The 22,359-nt window shown below is 37.3% G+C and overlaps 1 protein-coding gene across 19 annotated transcripts in view; it reads right to left on the bottom strand.

The window, feature by feature from the left end:
* OSBPL1A (oxysterol binding protein like 1A) overlaps positions 1 to 22,359 on the bottom strand; it is a 222,665-nt gene that overhangs the window by 55,231 nt on the left and 145,075 nt on the right. The gene's annotated exons all lie outside the window — the stretch shown is intronic.

Here is a 22,359-nt window from a genome sequence, read left to right on the forward strand (position 1 = left end):
ACTTTTTTATATTTTCTCAAACAGTCTTAAACAGAGCGTGCATGTGTGCACACACAAAGCGGCTTTCTGACTTTAAAATTCCAAAATAGAATACCAGTTATATACACTTCTTTACAGTTTGCTTTTCCCATTCAGTACTTCGTGGAAATTTGTTCGTCAAATGGTAAACTAATTCTTTTAATGAATAATATTCCATGACAAGAATACTATATATCAAAACATATTTTGCCGTCCTCCATGAAAGCCATTTACTGTTTTCACTCTTTTGCCAAAACAAACAATGCAGCAAAACCACTTTAATACATTACATTCCTAATTAAACCTGATGCTTTCATTTCTATGGGGTGGAGAACCAGGGGTCAGATTGCTGGGTCAAAAAGTATCTCTATTTTACATTTCCAGGGACGTTGCCAGATTGCTTTCTGAAAAGGTTTTTAACAATTTCATATTTCACCAATAATACATGACAGCACTTCTTCCACCTCCCCACCAGCGCAATTGGTGTCAATAGGTGTTCTTACCCAAGTTTTGCCAGTCTGACTAGAAAGTGGTATCGCATTGCTATTTTTTTTTTCTGCATTGCTATTTTGCTTTTCCTTGACTACTTGTGAGTCAGAACATCTTTTCATGTTTTAATGACCATTTGGATTTACACATCTATAGACTGTCTCTTCATATCATTTGTAACCACTGGCTTTTTGTGTGTCTATTTGTAAGAATTTGTTGATAGAGACTACTAATCTTTTGTCTTATTAATCTTTCATTTAGATTGCCAATAGAATCCTTTGCAGGTTTAAAAAAAACTTTTACAGTGAAATATGTCTTTCATTTATTTTTTTAATAGCTTTCAGGTTTTGTGTCTTGGTTAAGGCTCTCCCCACCCCAGACTTTATTTTTCACCTGATGCTCTAATTCTTTAAATGACAGAAATACACATGTATGTCTCAAGACCCTATTTCTACAGCGAAATAGCTCAGTGGTATCTGTCCCTGCCTGGTCTCTGTGCCCTCTCACCTCTATGCCTTTCACAATGGGGCCTGTGAAGTCACCCAGTCTGCTTTCTTATAAGACAGAGGAGCTCTCTCTCCAACATTTCTTTTTCCCATGATTGCAGGAATCTTAATAGTCTACATTTTTATTTAGTTTTAGTCCAGCTTCTACATCCTTTCCAAGGACCCTTGATCATATCCTTTGGGGAGAACAGGAAAACTTCAGGTTTTTTTAAAGCAACATTTTCACAAATGCTGTGATATCACACTATCCCTGCGCTAGTTCTACTAGGATGAAGTATTTGAATACTAACAGCTAACATTTAGTGAGGGTTTACTCCATTTTAGACCCTGTGTTAACCACGTAACATGCATCACCACATTTAATCCTCAAAATAATTCTATAAATTAAGCACTCATTAAATAACTTGTCCACAGTCACAAATTTAATCAGCGGTAGAAATGGAATTCTTTAACTCCAGATCCTCAGCACCTGGGTTTCACAGCACTGCCACTTCGCGTAAACTTGAACAAGTAACTAACTCCTCCAAGCCTGTGTTTCTGTGTAGAGAATGACGATACCGTTTCACACAGTCACGGTGAGGTTCCAATGAAACAGTGCATACAGAGTAGTGCTTTTTAAACTTTGGGTTCTATTCATTGGTGGTCTGTAAGCTCAATTTAATGGTTCATATAACCGGCATTTAAGAAAAATGAAATAGAATGTCTAGCAAGCGTAAGTACTATAAATGAAAATTTTGTTCCAATGATACACACACCTGTATACGTATATACTATGTAGTCAAATATTTTTAAAAAATATTATTTTTACTATGGGGCTTTGTCAGTGATGTACAACATTCAGCCCACTGCCTGGAAGATATAAACTCTCAACATAAAGTAGATATTGATGTTATCATTAACTATTTCAAAAACCACCTCATTTTTCTGTTTGAGCTGTTAAAGATTTAAAACTGCTACTATGTCCTGGAGGGATAATTTAATTTTACTAATTACAGTTTCAAAAGATGACACAGAAAAATCGCTGCTTACTGGACAACATTCATAACAATATAAAGATTTACACAGAGAAATAGGTAAGAAGTACTTCTATTACCCTAGAGGAAAGTAAAAATGTTCTGACGTGTGTGCTACTCCCCCAGCAAGGCTCTGAACAGGATGGTGGAGGTTTAGCCACTGTGATCAGATACCTGTATAGCCTCAGGACATTGTTCAAACTCCAGAGGCTTGCCCCAGAACCTCTGGTTCTGGGGCCAGGGGAATCTTAAACATAGCTCTTTAAAAAGACTGTGGTTAGGGCACAATGAAGCAACTTGGGAGGGACTCTTGGCAAAGTCCCTTTCTTTCTTGTCGTTTAGTAGCTCTTGGTATTCCTTGTTTTAATGTCACACAACCTGGGTGAAAGTGCTAGAAAAATTATGTCCAAATAACATTTTTAATTTACTCGAAATGATAAAAGGGAATATACTAATAAATCCCAAATATAATTGTATTGTGCTTTAAACATTCCACTGACATTATTAAATGGTATTAAAACTGCCTCCTGTCTTCAGACTTGAGGATACTTCCCTTCACCAAACACAGCCTGGGAGACCCTACAGGCATGGCTCCTCCATTCAGGTTTCTCTTTGGCATCTACTTGCAGAAAGCTCTCAAACCCAAAGATGCTGTCTATCAGCAATGGGATTTTACAAGCAACTCCAATGTGCTAATTTAAAGCACTGAGGTTGGCTGGTGTTTCATGCTCCACTTAAATTTCACAATTCTTACTTCTCCCTATCTTCATTCATCCCCTCTGTTATTTCTGTACACATCTGCCACTCACTAGACTGTGGTTTCCCCTGAGGTCAGGAATTATGTCTTATTCTCCTCTGCATGTCCCACAGTGCGGAGTACTTTGCATGTAACAGGCGCTGAATGTTTTACCTAATGTCTCATAAATTAAAATGGGCCACAGAAAAACAGCAAACAAATGAGAGATATGGACAAGCAGCAAGTGAGGCATGAAGAACACAGATAATCAAATTTTCTGCCTCTAAGTCCCTTCTTAAGAAAACATTTTCAAAACCAAATCCCTAAACGTACATTTTCAGTTGCATTTAACAACTAAACATTTGCTTATGTTATTAAATATTCTTAACGGATCATTTTTAGCAGAATATTCATTTGGATATTTAGAAAAGCATAAAACAGCCTAATTCTAATCTCTGATTCAAGATCAAAAGAATGAACTAAAAATCTAAGAAAATAATTTCATAGAGAAGCAGACTTTAATACAGCTATAACTGTAATAATGAAAACTTGTTATGTGTAGTATATTAGGTGTTTATATCTATTTGCAATTATTAGGTGCTTATCACCTCTCCTTTTCAACTACCAGAATTCTTCTTCCCTTCTCCCCCAAATCCTTCCTTCCACAAGTCCCAATTTAAATATAACCCTAATGAACACAGCTTGCATTTGAATCTAACCATCTTTAATTTTGACTGTACTACTGATGTTTACTAAACACCCCAAATGAAACAGTCTTCCAAACTAGGAAGCCATTGGAAATAAACTATAAAATTATATGCACAAAATTGAAGATTAGATTTTAAAATGATGTTACATGAGTAAATTATCATAGTAATAATAAAAAGCCTCATTTTCACAAATTATGTATAATCTTACATAGTTCATCTGGAATACAGTTTGCAAATCTATTCTTTTAAAAAGGTTGAAAAGAATATAATGTGCAGAGAAGCCTAGTAACCTCAACGCTGATGGATAAACATATTCTTACTTGCAAGTCGTGTGAAAAGTATCAAGTTCCTTTTTTGGAAATATACCACTTCTCTCTATCCTTTCTTCCTCCTGGTTAGGACAAAGAACCATAGAGAATGCAACACTCTTATTCACCCTCCACTCGTTACTTAAGAACATGCAAGGCTGCTGTTGACCATTTACTTAAATTCTTATTACGTTAGATTCTAAGCTCTGTTGAACCTGCAGTTGGAACACAGCAGGTACTCAGTAAATGTTGCTGAGACAAGCTTTATGCCAGTTAATTTTCTATTAACTAGGGCTCTAGGTTGAGTAAACTGTCCCACAATGCATTTATCCTAGAATTTTTCCATAATAGCAATCAAAAAGCATATTTGTTTACTCTCAAACTAAAATTGTTATATCATTCTCATTAAAAGATACTGATGAAGTTAACTTGAAGAACGCACATCATCAGTGATACTAGAGAGAACCAAGGATAGTGGCTAAAGTTTGGGGGAGGCAAAGATTTCTTAGAGAGGACACAAAAAAGCCCTAACATAAAAAAGAAAAAAGTGGATTTCACCAAAATTAAAAACTTCTATTCTAAGAAGGTATTAGGATGCCTGTTCATTATTAAAGAAATGGAAAGGCAAGCTATAAACTCAGAGAAAATATACATGCTACATATATTTGATAAAAGATTATATCCAGAATATATAAAGCGTTCCTATAAATCAATAATACAAAGACATACAACCCAATTTAAAATGGGCATGACTCTCAGACACTTCACAAAGAGAGATATAACAATGGCTAATAAATCCATGAGTAAGTGCTCAAAATCATTTAGGAAATGTAAAATAAAACCACAACACAATACCATGTTATACCCTTAAAGCATCAAATGCTGGTGAGGGTGTGGAGTAACAAATTCTCACATACTGCTAAGAAATGGTACACCGACTTCAGGAAACATCAGAGTAACTTCCTATAAAGCTAAATACATACCCTCTCCAGGACCCCAAAATGCTACTCCTACATAACAAAGTGAAAAACTGTCCATAAAAAAGATGTGTATAAGAATGCTTAAAGCAGCTTTATTCATAAAAACTCCCAGAAGACTGGCATCATTATACACTTTTGCAGTCTTCTTAATGTCTGGTTTTACAGAAGACAGCTGGGCTGCTCATAACTGCTTCTGCACTGAATCTGTGATACTACACATCACGTAGTCTCTATCAAACTCCACTGTACACTTACTAGTGAATGATAATAAAAATGGCTAATGTCTTAGTAATATCATGAAAATTGTTTTAACCTTGTGGTTCCCCCCGAAAGGGTCCTGGGGGACCCCCCGCCAAAACAATGGTCAGAAGACTCCACTTTAGAGAAGCACTGGGAAAGACAGTCAGCAAAAGGGCCTTTTCCTCAGCATGTCTTTGGGAAACTTTAGAACAATTTAAAAAAATAATAAAAATCATTCAACAAATATGGATTGAATTTCAACTATTATGATTGGTTTTGTGAATAACAGGAGGCTGGATCACAAAATTTTCAAGAATGTTTACAGTTGAGATACTTCAGTTTCAAAATGTTACTTCATTTCTGGATTCTGCTTTAATACTTTAACATTTAAATCTGGGTATAAAACAAGTTTCTCTGGCCTTGCAACTCAAAGAATTTCAGCTTAAGTTGATGCAGTCTGATCTTATCATTATGAAAATGATGCTCTCATTCAACCAAGGAAAACAATGTTTGACCTCCAAAGTTGATATACGTCTACCATCTTAAAAATACTATTATTCCTCAGTCATGGAATAGTAATTAAAATCGTAGTTGTAATATATGTGGAGATTTAAGATCTTCAGAGGCATCTTATTTATACGAAATAGTCCATAAGTGTAATATATCAATATCAACACAAAATAACTAAAATATACCTATACAACTAAATTCCTAAAATCTATCTATCCCCATTTCAACAGAAGCAAGCTTGGACGGGTCTTAAAAAGAGAACATATCACTTACATCTCTTTTCTTGCATGACTGATATTGTAACGTACCTTCCACCAACTTCCAGGCTTGAATTCGGAGGAATTGCAAGTTCTCCCTGCATACCCAGGATGCCATCTGAAGCCTGACAGAACCAGTACCTAACTTAGGGCTGAGTCAGACATGCGGGTGATGGGGTTAGCTGGACAGCCGGGTATTTAACCTGCTCCTACATCTCTTCAACTGAAACGAGCCCGGGTCTTGGGAGCAGGTCAGTACAAGTCTAAAATTAGATCTCTAAGACTAGTCAGATGCCTTTTTAGGTACTATGCATCTTTTAAAAATCCAATAACTTAGTTTCCTATTTTAAGCTTACTGTGATAACTTTATGTAATTATCTGATATTACTATCTGATTTTGCTGTATATTTTAAAGATAATTTTTCCTTTTGATCTCAAATTATAAAAAGCCTATGATTATTGCTTAATAAATCTGGCTCTACACAGCAAAGAGATTAAGGTGATTATGTGTCCTTGTTTTATAAGAGGTATTACTTGTTTTGATTTTAATAAGTTAAAAATGCATATTCAGAACTTCAAATTGCTTTTCAAATTGGCTTTCTAAAATTTAGAATTCACTGTCCAACTTCAGTAAAACAGTAAACTTACTTCCTATTCTTGTTAGTTTATTACCATTACTGGATTAAGAGGAAAGCCTACAGAATCATCATCCAAGCCAACATGGACTGATGAAAACATACCCAGGAACCAAGTCCTTCAGCTTAAAGAGAAGCTGTCCCTTTGGGCAGCAGGATCTCCTCACTTCAAGCCTACTTCATGGTGTTCAGCACAGTTGGGAAGAAGGCAGGACACAGAAAGGCAGACCTTACTTAACCTAGCGGCAGGGTGTGTATTCTTCTCTCACCCTTATCTCAAAGAATAACTAAGGGCTTCCCAGGTGGCGCAGTAGTTGAGAGTCCGCCTGCCGATGCAGGGGACACGGGTTCGTGCCCCGGTCCGGGAAGATCCCACGTGCCGTGGAGCGGCTGGGCCGGTGAACCATGGACACTGAGCCTGCGCGTCCAGAGCCTGTGCTCCGCAACGGGAGAGGCCACAACAGTGAGAGGCCCGCGTATCGCAAAAAGAAAAAAAAAAGAATAACTAAGACTTCACGCAATGGGGGGCTGGAAGAGATGTAAACTAACCGAAGAGAAGAGAGCAGATCATGGTACGGTCATCTTGACCTAAAGGAAGTGGTCTTAATGACCGAGAACACTGACGAAATGCAGGCTGTGTGCAGTACAGGTCAGAGCCAGTTTCTTCCTCCCTGTCTCACCTGAAGGCTGACCTAAGCCTCTTGCAGTGTGGACAGCTAAGGGGCAGAGAGGAATAGAGGTGGTGAGCACAAATCTTCCACTAACACCTCCCACATTCCAGAAAGAGCCTGAAGCTAGTAGTTTTGTTGGCAGGAAAGGGGAAAGAAGCCTTTCCTGACTACAACAGAAATTTCTTGGACCCTACACTAGGAAATGTCCTGTCTTGGAACCTGGATGTGCTCCAGCTGGATCGGGAGTCTGGCAGTAGGCAGTGCGAGGTGTGGCGAGACCCTGGAGTAGATTTGAGTGCTTGACGGCAACGGCTGATCCCTAAACGCAACTCTGGAGCGAGGCTATGTCTAACAGGCTACATGTCACCTGGAACACTGCAGTCAAGGACTTCAGATCCCCGAAACAAGAGCCTGGGGACTATGCAAAACACAGTTAACAAGAGAAGACACAAAGAAAAGCAGAGATGTACTGAACGATAGACGTGTCCCTCTGCAAACACCACTCTGCCTGTTTCTGTGGCTCTGAAATTTTATAGGTATTTCCCTTTAAACCACACCCGTTTTTCTAGAATGCATATAACTGTTTGTGATCTGCTTTAGGCAGTTCAATAGCCTGATTTAACTTCCTTTTAAAATGATCTGAGATCTTTTTGACTGCTTATCATCAGAGGATTAGAACTTCTAGGGAGAGCTGAATTTCTGGCTCCTTCCTGCTCTGTGACACATAATACCTCCATGGGTGTTATTTGACATATATGTCAGTTTCCCTTCTTTTTTCCTTTCTGACTGCTCTGATCATAGTGAAATATCTGTACTGCAAAGAAGAGCATTCTTCCTCTTTCCTAAGAAGGTTTCCTCTGCTAGCAAAGACTACACAGTGTCCTAAAACACGACAATCACATTGAAGTAGTGTACCTCACCTTCTGAGATTTTCTTGTTCTTTCCAATAATATAATGTCAATCATAATCCTGAAGGAAAACAGCCCAAACTCTTGGTCTTCACTAGTAATAAAAGAATGCACAGTCACTGAGGAGAAACAAATAATTTCCATGAAAACATGACACCTGTAATCATTCCTGCATCCTTTAGAGTATTCTGCTTTGGTAGGAAGTTGGTAGACCATGGAGATTATAGGAAGGGAAATTTTTATCCCGTATCTGTTTGAAATTGGCAGAACTTTCAACGTTTTCATGTGTTCTTTTGTGTGTTCCTGTTAATACAAGTGGAAATGTATAAAGACCCAGAAAACAAGTTCCATGTTCACTTTAATTAATAATAGTGCCTAGCTCTGAGCCCAGCGGATGGGTGCTTAATAAATGCTTTGGGACTACGATGTTAATTCTCTGTAAATTATTACATAAAAGAAACAAATGGAACTGCATTAATTAAAAGCTAGGACAAATTGTTTTACAGTCAGAATATAAATCTAGGAATTTGTCTAGGAATAGAAATCTCTGTTATTCTAAATATCTATGAAGATTCTAGATTTTAAGAAAAGAATGGAGGCTCTGAAGTCAGAATACGTGGCTTGCATGCAGGTTCTATCACTTACTTGCTAAGTGATCTTGGGCGAGTCAATTAAACTTTCTGTGCTTCAATTTCTTCATTTGTAAAACTGAGGATATAATATCTGCCCTACCTGTAACTCAGAGATATTTTGAGAATCAAAAGCTATGGAGTTTGTTAAAGTATCTTATACACATCAATTTATAATCCAAGTGTAAACTGTAGCCATTAATATTATGCATAATATTGTAAAGAGCTCTGCATCTGAAGTTAACATGGTACAGTCAGAAGACAGCGGCTTTAGCGACCAGTCAGACCTAGGTTCTAGCATCTTGCTACTGGACTGTGCTTTCGTGGGGTGCTGCTTGCGTCAAAGATGAAGCGCGGACAGGCTAAATGCTGACCAAAGCCAACAGTTATACTGAGTCATAGAGCCAGAACCAGATGCAGAAGCAAAGTGCATTATGCTGATGGCTCCCCACTGTCTTATGATCATGGTACACCTTCACCTACTAGAATTTTTCACAATATCTTTAAGGCATTCAAAGACCCCAAACGCCAAAGCACGAAAGCAAAACAATACTGTGAAGAATCTATGGTTATAAACTCTCTACTTGGTTCACCCACAGAAGTCTGTTTTGCTGAGAACTGTGCTCTCTTACAGCCCGGGAAGCACGCTAGTTTACTCTGGCACTGGTAGGACACTAGACTCCATCTCTTACCTCTTCCTAAAAGCTGGCTGTACCCCGCTCTTGCACAAGTCACATCACCTTCCCCCATACATCATAACAGACGTAGTGACAGTCACCTACGTTTTCCACATTTGTCAGATGCAGAGGCAATGCTTCCTGCTTGAGAACCAGGATGTATCATTAACATGAGTCACTTCCAGAATAACAAGGAATTGGCTCTGAGAATACCCTCTATGGCAGAATGGCAGCTCACGCTCAGATTTCAAATCCTGACTCAGTGTGGTGCTACATCAACACGACTCAACAGCAGGCTATATCCCACGATTAGGATCTATCACATTCTACAAACAATGAATGTGTTTTGGAAACAGTGGTGTATAAACCAAATTTTCTGAAGATTTTAAAGGTACAAGACAAACAAACAAAGTATCTTTATGTTTTAAAAACAATCACTTCCCTAATTTCTATCTTGTAAATCCTTATTATTATATATGGTGCTTTTTGAAAGAGGAAATCCTCCTGTGTTAACAAGCGCAGCAAACAATACTGAAGAACTCTATGTCCCCTGAGGCAGTTTCTCCTTCAGCCAAAATTCAGGTTGGCACGGCTCCAATGGGAGACACTTCAATGTATTTGTACAGACCAGATCCCACAGGTCATCAGAAATCAAGATGCCCAATCTATGAATTATTGTAATTAAGAAATGGGCAGAGTAAACACAGTAAGACAGACCATTAAAAGACTAAGCTATACTGGTAGATATTTCCCAGGCCCTCAAAACCTTGTGTTCATGTGTGTAGAAGGGAAGGAGGGTACATCTTCAAACACAGCAAGACGCCAAGCAAGAATATACGTTTTATTAAATATTGAACAACTTCTTCATTTTGACATACTGAGGATTATAAGTCCATATAAAGCAAACTTGAAATAGAAATTGGATATTTACCTAAGAGATTCAAAAAGCCTAGGGATTGAAAGGAGAAGTAATGAGACCTTTGCATGGGCAAAGTAGTATCAAGGGACTAAGGAATGAATAACAGAGCTTCAAGGCTCTAGTCACCTCTTGTTTACACTTCTGACAACATAAGCTTACAGCCAGCTTCTCGGAGGCCAGCCACACCTTTGTAACCTTCATGAAGAGAAAAACTATGTTTCAATGTAACCAATACTATGAAATGTCCTTATAAGATATAATGGAAATCAACCATAGGAGACAGTTTTCCTTATTTTTTATTCAAAAGAAAATAATCATATTCCAAAATGAACTCTTTCATTTCAGCTACCTGTTACCCAAATTTCAGTTTCAAAGGCCAAAGTAAACTTCTAAAACCCATCCAAAGACCTTTTCTTATGAGTTAAAAGAAAGAAAACAATTCCATTTACTCACTTTTGCTTAAGGTTTATCAATTTTCTACTTATAACAGCACCTGAGATTTAATGAGTTAAAATCACTATGACTCCTTTGTATAGATTATTTCATTTAATTATCACCACAAGCCAACAAGGTGGGTCCTATTTTTACACCCATTTTACAGAAGAAGAAGTTGGGTTTCAAAGTGATTATAACTTGCTTAAGGTCAGGAACGTGGTAGATATGGGATTCAAACCCAAGTAGCTCTTAATAACGACACTTTTCTAGTTCACTTATATTTTTTTTCAAAGAGCATATGGTGGTAAGAATTATGTGGTAATTACCTGCTATGTGGTAGGAATTACAGGTTTTTCTAAGAATTATCTTCCCTTTTGACAAATCTGGAAAAAATATTTTCAACTCATATTACATACAAAAAGCTAGTAATGATATATTATAGAACAGCTGAAAATTGGTAAGTTCAACATTCCTAGAGAAAAATGGGCAAGAAGTATTAGCAATTCACAGAAAAAGAAATACAAATTGATCTTAAACATAGAAAAAGATGCTCAACCCTCCTCATTTCAGAAATGGACACTCCATAAGAATACGGGCTTGGCTTGTTCATGATTGTAACCTCAGCACCCTGAATAGAATGTGGCATTAATAGGGGCTCAAAATATATTTGTTGAATAAATAATTTGGTACATACCTTTTTAAAAACCAAAGGCAAGAGTTGTATGCATGCATTTTCCATCATTAGTGTGAACAATATTGTATGTAATAATGGTTGCATTTGGGGAAAGGAAGAGGAGTGGCTAGTTTAAAAAGTGGGAGTTAAAATTTGCAAAATATACCCTATTACATTTCTGAATTTTGAACCACATGAATGAATCACCAATTAAATATTTTTCTAAAAGAGAATCATCTCTAAACACACACACATGTATTTTTTCAAGGGTTGCTGAAGAAACACCCAGTTGACTCATGTCAAAACACATGAGACCAAAAGAACTGGAATTAGCATACATTAAGCAGATAAAAAAGCAAGGCTGTAAGGGTCTTTTATAAAAAACAAGGGAATATGAATAGATCTTTGTATTGCTTATATTAAAAACAAAAACTGGAAAGATTATAAAAATAGTTACCTTTGGGGAAGGATGGAAACAATGTCGAGGGAACAAGAAACTGGATTTTTCTAAATATACCTTGTTTTGTATTTTTGACTTTGAAATCATGTAAATATTGTACATTAAGTCAAAAGGGAATCCCTAAAACTTGAAAGCAAGTGAAACAAATGAACCTACCTGTTTAACAAGTTAGTTTAACCACACAGAAGGGAACCACTGCAAGTGACCTTCAAACACACCACAGACTGTACATCCCAGATGGAATATATTAAAAGGATAAAAGGAACTAAAAAGAAACTGAAAACTCTTTTCAACAATCATGCTGTTAGTACCAGTATTTGTGTATGAGTGTATGTGTCTGTGAAACAAAAATAGTAGAATAAGGCAAATTTGTAACTATATTAATGTCATTAGGAACCATGAAATAAAAATCAAAGGAATTAAGGGAAAAACCCCATAATCCAGAATTTCAACTGGAAATATATGGGTATGAAACATTTTCCCTTAAAAAAAAGGACCAGTGATTTTTATACCTCTATCCAATGAAAAGGACTGAAACCATGGCCAACTTGCTATCAGTGAACATCCTTACTACCCAGATTGTTATATCTAAATATTATTTCACACTAAAATAAAAAAAAACATCTAAATATAATTGCTCACTAAAATGATAAGTGGCTTCTTAGAGAAATAGCTGATTCTAGGTCTGGGGCAGGAAATATACCAGATAAACCTGAAACATCTCTCTGTATCAGAAAGCAAGGCAGCTATCAAAGGCCACTGGATTATACCTGAAACAACAAAAAAACCCACGTGGGGTCCTGTCAAAAGGACACAGAAGCCAACATAGAGGGGCTTCCTCTGACCAAAGATGGGAAAAAATAATTATAATAGATTTAAACAATCCAATTCGTGTGTTCCTATACCATCTTCAAAGGATGTTAGGGAACCAACATATTCTGAAAAGAGGTAATGGGAACTTTTTTCTTTACAGAAGAATTCTAGCTAATAAAAGTAGAAGGAATGACAGAAATGTAATATGACCATTTTGCAGCCCATATTAAAATGACAATGTAGACACTGATCAACAATGGCTGCTAAAATCATTAGGCTCAAGGCTGTTGGGCAGCATTATCATGGCTGTATCAGACTGACACTGCCTGAACCCAGGAATCAATCTCAACATTACAAAAAGAAGGAAAATCTGATAACATATGCCCCCAATGGATGTAACGGGAGGCACACCTTCGGTAAGTGTACGTACAAAGTACTTTGTGCCAAACAATTCAAACCTAAATCTGATTGAGCCTCTCTATATAACCATCAGTTTACAGGAAATTCAGGAGTTAAAGATTATGTTAAATGACACCATGGGAATGCAAACCAGCAACATCCAGACCGTGGATTATTCTACAGGACAAATGACCAGGTTTCTTCCACAAATAAATGGTAAGGAAAAAATGAGGATGAGGAGAGGAGATCTAAACATTTTTTAATCTCTTAAGACTTAAGAGACATATAAACCAAATGTAGTATGCAGACCTTCTGGATTTTTATTATTAAATGACTTTTTTTTTCTTTCTTTTGGTCGTGCCATGTGGCTTGCAGGATCTTAGTTCCCTGACCAGGGATTGAACCCACGTCCTCGGCAGTGAAAGTTTGGAGTCCTAGCCACTGGACCACCAGGGAATTCCCTTAAATGACATTTTAGACCCAATTAACTAAGTGACATTTATGAGACAATGAGGGAAATGTGAATACTGACTAAATATTTGATGACAATTAACACACTGTTTTTTAGGTGTGATAATGGGACTATGGTTTTAGAAAATAAAAGTCCCAGTGTTTTAAAATGGATTAAAGACCTAAATGTAAGGCCAGATACTATAAAACTCTTAGAGGAAAATATAGGCAGAACACTCTTTGACATAAATCACTGCAAGATCTTTTTTGATCCACCTCCTAGAATAATGAAAAGAAAAACAAAAATAAACAAACAGGACCTAAGGAAACTTAAAAGCTTTTGCAAAGCAAAGGAAACCATAAACAAGAGGAAAAGACAACCCTCAGAGTGGGAGAAAATATTTGCAAATGAAGCAACCAACAAGGGATTAATCTCCAAAACACACAAACAGCTCATGCAGCTCAGTACGAAAAAAACAAACAACCAAATCAAAAAATGGGTGGAAGAGCTAAATAGACATTTCTACAAAGACATACAGGTGGCTAAAGAGCACATGAAAAGATGCTCAATGTCACTAATCATTAGAGAAATGCAAATCAAAACTACAATGAGGTATCTACCACCTCACACCAGTCAGAATGGCCATCATCAAAAAATCTACAAACAATACATGCTGGAGAGGGTGTGAAGAAAAGGGAACCCTCCTACACTGCTGGTGGGAATGTAAATTGATGCAGCCCCTATGGAGACAGTATGGAGATTCCTTAAAAAACTAAAAAATAGACCTACCATATGATCCAGCAATCTCACTCAGGGCCATACATCCAAAGAAAACCATAATTTGAAAGGACACATGCACTCTGATGTTCACTGCAGCTCTATTTACAATAGCCAGGACATGGAAGCAACCTAAATGCCCATCAACAGATGAGTGGATAGAGAAGATGTGGCACATACATACAATGTAGTATTACTCAGCCATAAAAAGGAACGAAATTGAGTCATTTGTTGAGACGTGGAGGGATCTAGAGACTGTCATACAGAGTGAAGTAAGTCAGAAAGAGAAAAACAAATATCGTGTATTAATGCATAGATGTGGAACCTAGAAAAATGGTACAGATGAACTGGTTTGCAGGGCAGAAATACAGACACAGATGTAGGGAACAAACATATGGACACCGAGGTGGGGAAGTGGCTGGGGGGTGGTGGTGGTGGTGGTGGGATGAAATGGGAGATTGGGATTGACATGTATATACTAGTATGTATAAAACAGATAACTAATAAGAACCTGCTGTATAAAAAAATAAAATAAAATTCAAAAATTCAAAAAAAAAAAAAAGAACGGGGCTTCCCTGGTGGCGCAGTGGTTGAGAGTCCACCTGCTGATGCAGGGGACACGGGTTTGTGTCCCAGTCTGGGAGGATCCCACATGCAGTGGAGCGGCTGGGCCCCTGAGCCATGGCCGCTGAGCCTGCGCTCCGCAACGGGAGAGGCCACAACAGTGAGAGGCCTGTGTACTGCAGAAAAACAAAACAAAACGAAATAATGCTATTTGCAGCAACATGGATGGACTTAGAGATTGTCATACTGAGTGAAGTAAGTCAGACAGAGAAAGACAAATACCATATGATATCGCTTATATGTGGAATCTTAAAAAAATGGTACAAATGAACTTACCTACAAAACAGAAATAGTTACAGATGTAGAAAACAAACTTACGCTTTCCAGGGGGTTGTGGGGGAGATAAATTGGGAGACTGGGATTAACATATACATACTACCATATGTAAAACAGGTAACTAATAAGAACCTACTGTACAGCACAGGGAACTCTATTCAATACTCTGTAATGGCCTACATGGGAAAAGAATCTGAAAAGGAGTAGATACATGTATATGTATAACTGATTCACTCTGCTGTACACCTGAAACTAACACAACACTGGAAATCAACTATACTCCAATAAAAATTTTTTTTAAATTAAAAAATACAAGTCCCAGTGTTTTAAAGATATATACAAATGAAACAATATATCTTGGATTTGATATAATTTTAAAAATAATTTTTTATATTATGGGGGGATGGGAGATGGAGGAGGTCTGCAGATGAAATAAAGTTGCGCACGCGATAAATGTTGAAGATGAATGATGGGTATGAAGAGTTCATTATATTATCCTATTTGTATGCATGCTTGAAAATTTGCATGAAAGTTGAAAAATGGGATTATATGCCTGAAAATATATTCTTTATTTTTCTTCATACCCTAGGCAAACAACAAATTCATTAGCTGTTAGCTATTTTGTTCATTCAAGCAAATCTTTACAGATTATAGCTGCCCTGGAAATCTGCTCTCGTTTGCCCCTGCAAACCACTGATCTGGAATAGACAGAATGAGCCCCCGGAGTCAGGTGAAAGTGCGTCTCACCATCATCTGCTTACAGAACGCTAAGCTCGAAAGAGTCTGTATTTTTCCAACCGTGTTTTAAAGAGCCTCAGGCCCCAAAGAAGTGTTTTAGGGGTCAGAGCCAAGATCAGGAGACGGGCCTTGGCCCCTGCTTCCAAAAGAGCACCTCCTCTTCCATCTGCTTTTAAAACTTGGGCGGGAAGAGGTGAATTCTATAGAAAGATGCCTCCGTTTTCCTAGAGTCTTTCCTGGCAGTAAGTTCAGCAAGTCCACTTCGTTTTGTGAAGATAATTATTATGAATGTAGACTCAAACCACCTTTTTCCCCCCTTCCTGACATACCCGAAGTGACCCGCAGCCTACCAGCTTGTTACTCCTAGATAAGGTTTTTGCTTATCGTTTCACGTTATCCTTTGAACTCTTTGCTGACTGACTAGCCCGTCACCTGCTGAGCTGGCACTCCCTCTTACTGGTCAAGGGATCTCCAAATGCGTTTTTGGGGGGAGATGGGTGTCACATGTAGTCAGAGTGATTTTTATTTACAACTAACAACATTTTCTCAATATAATCCTACTTCTTGGAAGATACTGTCTTAGCTTATATTCTCAACCTTTTTTGTTTGACTTCAACTTGTCAGTATATTCTTCACACACAGAAGACAGCTGTTATTTGGTCACCTAATAATTCAATTCTAAAGCAGTCATGAAGGATAAACAAAGGGTAAACTAAGCAAGCATCTGGAGTCATAATCTACCATTTCAGCAAACTAAACCTTTATGATTCTTAGCCACATTTATGAAAGAATGCAAGGCTTTTATTCAGGTAAACACATCAAGAACAAGTACGTTAATTACAGTCAGATAAAACTTAGTCCTTATCACATTTCTGTTGTAAGAAACCCTTCCCTATTTTAAAACTGCAAAGATATTTTTATATTTTCTTGTGAAAGTTTTATTAAGTTTTGCCTTTTCACATTCGTGTTTGGTTCATCTAGAATTTAATTTATATTTATGAAATAGAGGTCCATTTCCTTTAAAATTTTTTTTCTGTATTAAATGATTCTCCCAGCACCACTGACCTAACAGTCTGTTCCTTCCCTCCCTGATCTGCTATGTTACCTCTGTTACATACACCAGGTTTCCTTATATGTCTGAGTCTTGGGACCTTTTACTTCCATTCTTCAGGTTAGTCTTGCCTGCAGGACAATTCTGCACTTAAGATTTGCAATCAATCTTGACATCTGGTCAGGCAAATGCCTTCCCTCCCCCAAACCAGGTTCTTGAGAGGTATCTTGGCTCTTCAAAGCCCTTGTGCTTAAAGATATACTTCAGAATCCATTTTTCAACTTCCAAGGAAAAGGACTTGCAATTTTAATTAAAAGTACACCAAGGCTACAGATCAATTTGGCAAATCGTATTTATGATACTCTTCCTTCTTGATAAGTGTTATATCTTTCAGTAAGTTTTATTGTTACACTTTTTTGGCTAAGATTTACTCCTAGGTAAGTGACTTTTTAATAGCTATTCTAAAATCTTTTCCCCCCTAGTTTTAATCGCAGTTTCTGTCCGTTGATGGTGCATAGGAATATAGTTAGCTGATTTTATATAAAAGCAACCTTGCCAAACTTTCTAACTATAATAATTTGTCTGTAAACATCTACGGCTTTATTTCTAAATTTCAGGGGTGTGTTATGTCTCTGCGTATGGCCTCCAAACAATGATGAACAGAAAAGATGACGGCAAGCATCCTTGTCTTATTCATGACAGTAGAAGAACTGTTTTTAATATCTCATTATCAAGTACTTATTTGTTGCAACGCGGGCCTCTCACTGTCGTGGCCTCTCCCGTTGCGGAGCACAGGCTCCGGACGTGCAGGCTCAGCAGCCATGGCTCACGGGCCCAGCCGCTCCACGGCATGTGGGATCTTCCCAGACCGGGGCACGAACCCGTGTCCCCTGCTTCGGCAGGCGGACTCTCAACCACTGTGCCACCAGGGAAGCCCTATTTGTTGCAACTTTTAACCAGATTAAAGAGGTTCTCTTCTATTTGTGATTTGCTAAGACATTTATATTAATCAGGAGTGACTGTTTAAATTCATTGAATGTTTTTTCTTTATCTCTTAGGATGATCATATGCTTTTCTCTTTTAATCTATTAACACTGGGAATACAATTTATAGAATCATAGCATGGCTCCAACATTTCAGATTCCGACTAATCTGTTCTACACGAGTATCTTTTATTGATACAGTATACGTCCAGATGAGATAAATATCAACTTCCTCCCCAATTACAACTTGGGTCAAACTGCTAAAAAGTTAAAAGATGAGAGCTCAGAATAAATGTAATAAATTAGGTCCAAGGGTAGAGAACCGATCCTATGGAATACAGAGCACCGAGATGACAAGAAGCCCTGTCAACATAAACCTGACCAGTATGGTGAAGGCTAACGTTCCACAAAGCAACTGAATGTATTTTCCAGAAAAAAAAAGAAAAAAGTGCCATCAAAATGGAGCATTTATTTTGTATATTCTCTACCTCTGTAGTGTTTTTGGTTCTAGGTCTTAAATAAAATCCTAATTCTTTCTATTGATATTTCTCTACAACTAACCTAAGAGCCCAAAGACATGTACAGCACCACAGTAAAGGTCATTGGCCAGCAGAGTACACGGCATATCAATAACTCAGAGTGAATGAAAAACATAGAACACTTTTTTCCTAGGTCTAATCATATTAAAAGACATTGCAGAAGTTTTCTGAACTTCAGTAAGGTAGAAAAACCATTTTTTCAAGATTTCAGTTAGCAATTACAAGATTTTCAGAGTGAGAAGAGAACTCAGTTCCTTTAGCCCAAACTTTTATTTAAGAGATGACTTAATTTACCTAGTTCGTTAACAGAAGAATTATTTTGTTGGTAATTATCACATAGGATGGATTAAAGATCCATAATATCTGTATTTTAATTATCATACAAATAAACTCAATTAGTCTGGCATAGTTGGTTTTATATTAAATTAATATGACATTATAGCTTATGATTCTCTGGGTCAGAGATTTTTCAAACTGCACCCCATGATGTCACCCTATGATAATGGGGTAGAAAAGGAAACAAGAGGCCAGAGGTTCTTTAGAGCAAATCAAATCATTTTTGAGGAGAAAGAGAGTAAGCAGAGTTAAAAGAGGCCATTTCTACTGAGTGTTTCCCATGTGGCAGGCACTCTCCTAGGTACTCTTGTGCTGACACATCCAACAGGAACAGAAACAGAGTCTGGGGGAAACCTGTTGCTCCATAATACATACTACAGAAAGTAAAGCTTAAATACTTTTGTTGGCTAAGGACATGAAATAGATATGGTGATTCCAACTGCAGTGGGAGACTGGGGAGGAGGGGACAGACCTTCTCTATGGGACCCTCATCAGTCTCTGAGGGTGGGTGAGGTTTTAGTAGTTTCCATACTAAACTTCTGTTGCACGAATGGTTCCATGGCTAAAAAACAACAATGGTTGAAAACCCTAGCTCTATCTTGTCAGCAAATTAGTTAAGCCATGATTTAATATTTTCCATAGGAACTATAACTTGTAAGGCTTCTCTTTTCCCGTTTTAAAATTCGCATTTCTTGTGCAAATCAAAACGAAGATGAGGTACCACCTCAGAGCAGTCAGAATGGCCATCGTTAAAAAGTCTAAGAATAACAAATCCTGGAGAGGGTGTGGAGAAAAGGGAACCCTCCTACACTGTTGGTGGGAAAGTAAGTTGGTGCAGCCACTATGGAAAACAGCATGGAAGTTCCTCAGAAAACTAAAAACAGAATTACCATATGATCCAGCAATCGCATTCCTGGGAATATACCTGGACAAAACTATAATTCAAAAAGATACGTGCACCCCTATGTTCACAGCAGCTCTGTTCACAATAGCCAAAACATGGAAACAACCTAAATGTCCATCAACAGATGAATGGATAAAGAGGATGTGGTATACATATACAATGGAATCCTGCTCAGCCATAAAGAAGAACGAAATAATGCCATTTGCAGTGACATGGATGCAACTAGAGATTATCATACTAAGCGAAGTAAGTCAGAACAAGAAAGACAAATACCATATGATTTCACTTACATGTGGAATCTAAAATATGGCACAAATGAACCTGTCTACAAAACAGAAAAAGAATCACGGACATAGAGAACAGACTTGTGGTTGCCATGGGGGAGGGGGAGAGAGCGGGATGGACTGGGAGTTTGGAGTTGGTAGGTGCAAACTATTATATTTTTAGAAAGGATAAACAACAAGATTCTCATGTACAGCACAGGGAACTATATTCAATATCCTGTGATAAACCATAACGGAAAAGAATATAACAAAAGAATGTCTGTATGTGTATAACTGAGTCACTTTGCTCTACAGCAGAGACTGCCACAACATTGTAAATCAACTCTGCTTCAATAAAAAAATAAATAAAATAAAATACGCATTTCTCTCTTTTAAATTTTATAATCCATATTCTTCCCATCTCCCCAAATTTAAGTGTGTATATCCCAAGGATAGATGGTGATGTGGGATGAGGGAGAAAGGTAAGATTTTTATGGAAAAGGTAAGTAAGTGGTGAGTAAATTATTTTTCAATATTCAAGAAAACAGAAACATATGACAAGGTCAAATACAAATTTCACACGACTTTTAAAGGTAAAACAGAAGGCTTCAAATAAATTTCATGATCACTTCAGGCCATGCAACATACATTTGCTTTTCTAAAATATCACCAAAATTACTGTTAATTCAAATTACTCTTAATGTCAATATAATAATTGCCCATTATAATCACAGATTACTTACAGTGCAACTTAGGGCGCAGGAAAGAGGGACCTGATAACATTGAATACTCTACCTGTTCTCCTATCCCAAAATGAAACTTTTAAATTGTATGTGGCATATGCCCTGTTTATTTGTTTAGAGAAGAGCTTTATGGAAAAAAAAAAGGCTTTAAAAAAAACTCCTATAATGCCTATTCTTTAAAATAGGAAACTGTTATGTTTTTCCACATATTTGAATGCTGACAATTTCCTAAATTACCCACTTTTAAATAGCTAAAGAATATTTTATTACATTTATAGGTTTCATAAGTTGCATCTTGTACATCAGTTTAACTTTTCTGGTTATGTCACTATCTAGTTGCATTGTGGTTTCTCTTAGTGACCTATCCTCATTCCAAATTTTGAACGGTTCCATCTTAACTTTCACATCTGTGCCATTCTGGGTTTGACTAATTAAAAGGGAACACAGAATGTATGAATATAGTATAATCAATTTCTGTCAGATGCAAAATAACTCCTCCTATGATGCATTACAGCACACACACAAAAGGGCTCCTGGGCCTTAAAAGCTGAGAAATCCTCCTCAGCCATAGACTATAACAGCATCTATGAAGCTCGGCGTTCCTTCAGATACCTTAATGATTCTATGCATCTCTGAACATTCCAAACATATGTCACATGTGTTCTCACTAGACTGTAACGAGGTATGTGTTAAATGGTTAAAGGCTATCTTCTTTTTAGACATTGGGAGACCTGACAGGTTTCCTGTTAGGTACCTCATGCCCTGCACAGAACTTAGCCCCTGACCATAAAGGAGCTGACAGTAACTACAGAAGAGAGGAAGGGCCCTCACAGCTCGCCACATAATCTGCAATGGTAAACGCCATCAAAAGATAGCCATCAATGAGCACGTTTAGAAGATACCCTCTAACCAAAGAGAAGAAAACTCTGGTTTGAGCTAGTTACCTAAAACTCACTGATCTTTTCAAAATAAGTACAAAGTGAAACATTTTTTGTTAACAAGGGGTGATACATATACATCAGAAGTGATATGTACAATTTTTCAGCAGGACAATAGTTGAGACCAATTGTAGCCAGATTCATGGTACAGAAATGGGGTTAGAGCTACACAAATCTACAAATATTAAATAAAAAACCATTCTGTAGAAATTAATGGTTAATAACTACTTATCCCAAAAGTGCTCTTTACAATGACAACAGGATTTATTCTCCACTGATAATTTGATAAAATATTGTACCCTATGAATACCAGCATGCACACATGGCACTGTGTCTATAAACTTGTGTGAAACCAGAGAACTCTAGTGTCTGTGACATCTCATTAATCTGGGACAATCTCTAGGACTAAATCATCAAGCAAATAAAAAAATACTAATGTTATTAGACAGTACAAAAATGGCTATGTTCAACAAACCCTGGGTCTTAATAAAAGTCTTTGTGTAAATGTAACTAAACTGTATCAACAAGCAGGCAATATTACCATCCATTCTCAATAAAACCAACCAGAAGATCAAATGACTAGAAACTAAAATAGCATTGGGAGGCTGAGTCATAAAAGATGTATGCTGAAAAGAAGAACCCAGCATCACTTTCAATAGGCACTTCTGAAGAGCCTTTCTACATCGCCAGCTGAAGGATTTATGTTCCCCTAAAACCATGGTATCTAAAACCAAGTTTTGTGCTTAGTTC

This window comes from Delphinapterus leucas, chromosome 14 (assembly GCF_059928025.1).
Source record: "Delphinapterus leucas isolate spDelLeu-1000000601 "Yukka" chromosome 14, BTC_Dleu_Yukka2, whole genome shotgun sequence".
Classification (NCBI taxonomy): Eukaryota; Metazoa; Chordata; class Mammalia; order Artiodactyla; family Monodontidae; genus Delphinapterus; species Delphinapterus leucas.